Raw genomic sequence first — 5,822 nt, 5'->3', positions numbered from 1 at the left:
TTATTTTTTAATTTATTTTTTTTTAAATTAAATAATAAACAATTTTTAAAGAATACTTAGTTACACTATTTTTAAAGTATATAAACAAACACGTGCACTATTTTCTCTACTTCTAGATAAAAATCGGTCAAAATAACACCTCTTTTATCTATTAACTTACCTATCCTAATTAGAAACCACATATATTTAAATTAGTTACTGAATTTGCATATAAAATATTTTTTACAATTTTCTTTTCTCTCTTTTTCATTTCATCACAATTTGAATAAGCTTTTCAACAATTCAAATAACTAATAAGAAAAAATGTCTACTACTACATTACTAGAAACTTTTGAGCAATTTTGTACACTAAAAAAAATTGATTTACTATGTTATCTAAAAGTTCGGTGTTTAATTATAACAAAATTAAATAATTATTTAATTTAAAAGTATAAAAATTAATAAATTTTAAATATTTAAAATTTGGTTTAAAGAGTAAGTTCGATAAAAATTCGACATCAAGTAAAATGCATCAAAAAATTGTTCTGAAGAAAATTAAAAGATAAATTATCTTTAATTTTATGATATATTCAAGGCTGCGAGAACCGGACCGGTCAATGAACCGGTGAGGTTATTGGTTCAATAGTTTAATGGTTCGACCGGAATTCAACTGAAGTTCAACCGGTTTAATTAAATATTAAATAAAATTATTAAAAAGTTAAAAATAATTTTAAATATATTAATTTAATAAAAAATCGTTAAAAAACCGATCGGTTTGACCGATTAACCGGCCGATATGACCGGTTTTTTACCGGTTTTTTACTAGCCAGTTTTTGAATTTACCCGGACCGGTTAACTGACTGGTTCTCGGTTTTTCCGGTTGAACCGGCCGGTCCGGTCCGGTTTTCAGAACCATGGATAGAATACATGTTTTGAATTGTAGCACATTATTTCATGTGGTCTTCAACATAAAAGTACTAGACATCATTATTCGTTAAAATGAGGGTAAATCACAATAATAAATTAAGGGGATCAAAATTTTACACAAATTCGTCAAACTAAAATCTGCTTCGTGAATTTACCAATGCACATTTATACGTAGTTCTAACCAACTTGATTCGAACTCCATTTCTACATAATTCGAACTAAATAGATTCGAATTATACACAAACACACGCACACACTAATTCGAACCAGCTTGGTTCTAATTACACACATAGTAATTTCTATGCTGTTAAAAAATTAATAATTTATTAAAAAATTAATAATTTAAAAATAAAAAATATATATTTTATTTCATATATTAAAAAAAAAGCTAACAAAATATTTAATTACGAGACTTCTTTAAAATATTTGTGATCTATCAATTCGAATTCCATACAATACTCTTTTGTCTATTTTTAATGGCTCATGAATATTTTTTAATAAATTTATTTAAATTATACTACAAAAAATATTTTATCCTATGCAAAACAATTTTAAAAAAATGGTTTAAAAATGTTAGGAGTACTATAAAAATTTGTAATGTTCTAATAATTTAGGTAAATACATGCATGTACTCAAACTTTAAATAAAATACTCTACATAGTCAATAATAATTTAGAAATGAAAGAAAATATTTTATTCCATAAAAAACAATTAAAAAATATATTTTATTCAAATACAACAAAAATTTTAAAAAATAGCTTTAAAAATGTTATGAGTACTATAAAAATTTGTAATATTCTAGTGATTTAGGTAAATATATGATAAAAATATTTTTTCTTTAAGATCTAAATTATTATTGATTATGTAGAGTATTTCTATAATGACCTAAGTCAACCATATATTACAAATTTTTATAATACTCCTAAATTATATGGTGATTCGAATCACCATATATTACAAATTCATAAAAATTTGTAATATCCTAATAACTCAGGACATTAAAGAAATACTCTACATAGTCAATAATAATTTAGATCTTAAAGAAAAAAAATTTTTATCATGTATTTACCTAAATCACTAGAATATTACAATTTTTTATAGTACTCATAACATCTTTTAAGTCATTTTTTAAAAATTTTTTTGTATTAGAATAAAATATAATTTTTAATTATTTTTATAGAATTAAATATTTTCTTTCATTTCTAAATTATTATTGACTATGTAGAGTATTTTATTTAAAATTTGAGTACATGCATGTATTTACCTAAGTTATTAGAACATTACAAATTTTTATATTACTCATAACATTTTTAAGCCATTTTTTTAAATTGTTTTGCATAGGATAAAATATTTTTTGTAGTATAATTTAAACAAATTTATTAAAAAATATTCATGAGCTATTAAAAATAGACAAAAGAATATTGTATGAAATTCGAATTGATAGATCACAAATATTTTAAAGAAGTCTCGTAATTAAATATTTTGTTAGCTTTTTTTTAATGTATGAAATAAAAAATATATTTTTTATTTTTTTAATTATTAATTTTTTAATAAGTTTATAATTCGAACCCAGATGGTTCGAATTAGTGTATATTTGGTTCGAATTATGTAGAAATGAAGTTCGAATCAAGTTGGTTCGAACTGCATATAAATGTGCATTGGTGGATTCACGAAGCAGATTTTGGTTTGGCAAATTTGTATAAAATTTTACTCCCCTCGGCTTAAATGTGTTTTTTGTCCTTAAAATGACGAGTTTTAACTAACAGTATTTTAATAATTTGAAATAGATATTTAACATCTATTTTTACCAAGTAAAAAAATGGCAGTTTTTTATCGTTTAAAGTAACCATTAAAACTGTCATTTTTATTTTATTAAAATAATGTTTTATAGCTTTATGCTGTTTAAAATGATTGATTTATTTTTATTCGATTAAAATAGAGATTTATACTGTTTAATTAAAATGATAGTTAAAATCAGTTTTTATCAGGTTAAAATTATAGTTTTTACTCGTTTAAAAGAGTGGTTAAAATTTCTTATCTCATTTGCATATCGAATTGCCAAATACAAGGTTCTAAAGCACTAGTACTAAAATTTAGTAAAAAAATAAGTCATATATATAATATAAGTATGAATATAAAATACATATAAAAATTGTTAGAAACAAGAGATTAAATTGAAAAAAAGAATTTGTGTATTATTGAGTGTATTCAAGTTGTTTATGAATGATATAATATAAAAGGGTATTTATAGGTACTAAGAGAATCATAATAATAAAAACGTAATCTCCTATAATAAATATTCAGATATACTAAATAATACTAACTGATCCTAATTGATCATAATTATATTCTAACAAAAATATCTAAAATAATATATTTAATTTAAATAAATATATGATGATTAATTTGATAAAAAAAATTTAGAAAAAGTATAGGATACCAACATATTATTTGTCAATTTATTGCTAATAATAATTAATTATTATATTTTAAGCATATATATAAAGAGACACATTCAAAAAATATATCTATAAAAATACTTCTATTAAACATAGTTATAAAAAAATATTTTTATTAAACACATCTACAAAAACACTTTCATTAAACACAGTTATAAATAAGAGTTCGCAGAAATTGGTAGAAATACTGTTGATAACGTAGCGGAATTAAAAAATTTATATAAACAATATTTTTGAAGAAATGATTTACATAACAATTTAGGATTTTTTATTTTAATATGGAAGAGTGGAGAGAATTTTAAGTTAATGTTGTAAAAAATAGAGTTTTACAGTGTTATGGGGGCGCTGTTCTGTGCAAGCACAATACGCAGAACACGTATTGTACTGACAATACGCAGACTGTGTATTGTAATTTAATATTAAAATAATACAATACGCAGTCTGCGTATTGTAATTTAATATTAAAATAATACAATACGCAGTCTGTGTATTATCTTTATAAATTAAAAAAACATTAATCTGACAATTCGCACTCGGCGAATTCTATAGCCCCATAATTTTGTAAAATACCATAATTTCTAATATTAAAGGATTACACCAATTTTTATCGAATATCCAAAAAAATTAACCAACAATTTACATAGAGATACTCTTTTAATTTATTAATCAAAATTTTATTCACCCCCAATAATAATTTATTTGATTGATTTAAAAATGTTCAATATCTCATTTCCTTTATATTATTATTCATTAATTTTATATACATATATAAAAAATCTTAGTGTCAAAATTAAAAAATTTTGTGTCATTTCTATATAAATTTTGCATAATTTAAAACTCTTGATCCTTTTCTTCTTCTTCATCATCTTTTTCTTGTTTTTTTCATCTTTTATTTTCCGTTCACTTACTCATAATTCTTTTTGTTTCACCTCTTAATAATAAGAATAAAAAAATGGAAAAGTCTAGAGGGCCAGCAATTTTATTGCATTTTGTCCAGCATATAACCAGCAGAGAAAGGTGAGCTATTGGATGAAATCTCATACCAATCTCACACCATCAAATAATCATTGATGACTAGTTGATGGCTACCAATCACAAATGTTGCTGGCCCTAGCATTGCTAAAAAAAAATATTACAACAACTTGGAGAGAAGAAGAGAAAAAGGAAAAAGGTGTTTGTTATGGTAACTAAAAAATATTACCTAATTATTATAATAGGTAAAATAATTACTTTTAAATTTAAAAGAATAAAAGTTAAAATTTTTTAAATATTTTAAAATTACTATAAAAAGTAATTTAGACAAAAGTTAGACACTAAATAAAAGACATCATAGAATTGGCCAGAGAAAAAATGTAACCATAAATAACAACAAAAGAACAATCCTAAAAAAGAAAGCGTGCAAAGAAAAAAAAAGTGATTCGCACATATATTGTGTAAGTGATTTTTATTGAATTTGAGCCAATTTAATTAAATTTAATTAATAAAAATTTTTAAAAATATAAAACAGAACCTTAATTTTTAAGATATATGTTAGTTAAACTCTTAATACATAACCAACTAACTAACCCTCCTGCGTCACTTTCCTCACGCGGAAACTATATTAAGTTCCAGAATGAATAGTTCGTTGAAGTATTAAGTCTACAATATAATATTATCATGATTAAAATTATTTAATCTCAAATTCAAATATATAAACCCTCTAACACCACTCACTCAAAATATCACAAAATCACTTCGGAAGGGAAAAAACACCATGGAGCACCTCCGTCGCTACGTACAGAACCAAGACTGGTCAGAACTCATCAACAACAATGAAGGAGCCATGACGGCTCCCACAGACCTTAGCGTTGCAACCTATCGAATCTGGAACAACGGCAAACGCTTTCGCGCCCAATACACCATCATCATGGCCGGGATGGTGGCAGTGTACCTTGTCATGAACCATTTCATGCTCTCCGTCCTGCTGGCCTTGCTCGCCGGCGCATGGCACCACGTCCTCCAGTTGCAGCCAGGGGAGCAAGTTGAACTGATTGGGCGCGCGTTCATCCGCGCCGAGTCTCTCACGTGGCTTTGCCCCATTATCATCGCCGTGATTGTGCTGAACAACTTGTTAGCAGTATTCGGTGCTGTGGTGGTGCTGTGTTGGTGGTTTGTGTTCACGGTGCTATTCTGGATCCGGGTGCTGCACCAAATAGGAGGCGATGAACTTGCATGGTGTACCTTTTCTATGAGATACTATAAGTTATTAGACTATATACTTAAACGAAAATATTTAGTAACAAAAATAAAATCAATGAAAATTTATTTTATTTAATATTTAATAATTATTACAACGATTAATAAATAATAAATAAGATAAGTTTCGATTATTTTTTTATTTTTCTAACATCATCGATATTAAATAGGTTTCTATGAAATTTTATCTCGAATATTTTTATGTTTAAAATTTTTTATTAA

This window comes from Arachis duranensis, chromosome 1, assembly GCF_000817695.3.
Source record: "Arachis duranensis cultivar V14167 chromosome 1, aradu.V14167.gnm2.J7QH, whole genome shotgun sequence".
Taxonomy (NCBI): domain Eukaryota; kingdom Viridiplantae; phylum Streptophyta; class Magnoliopsida; order Fabales; family Fabaceae; genus Arachis; species Arachis duranensis.
Note: the sequence above shows the minus strand (reverse complement) of the source record.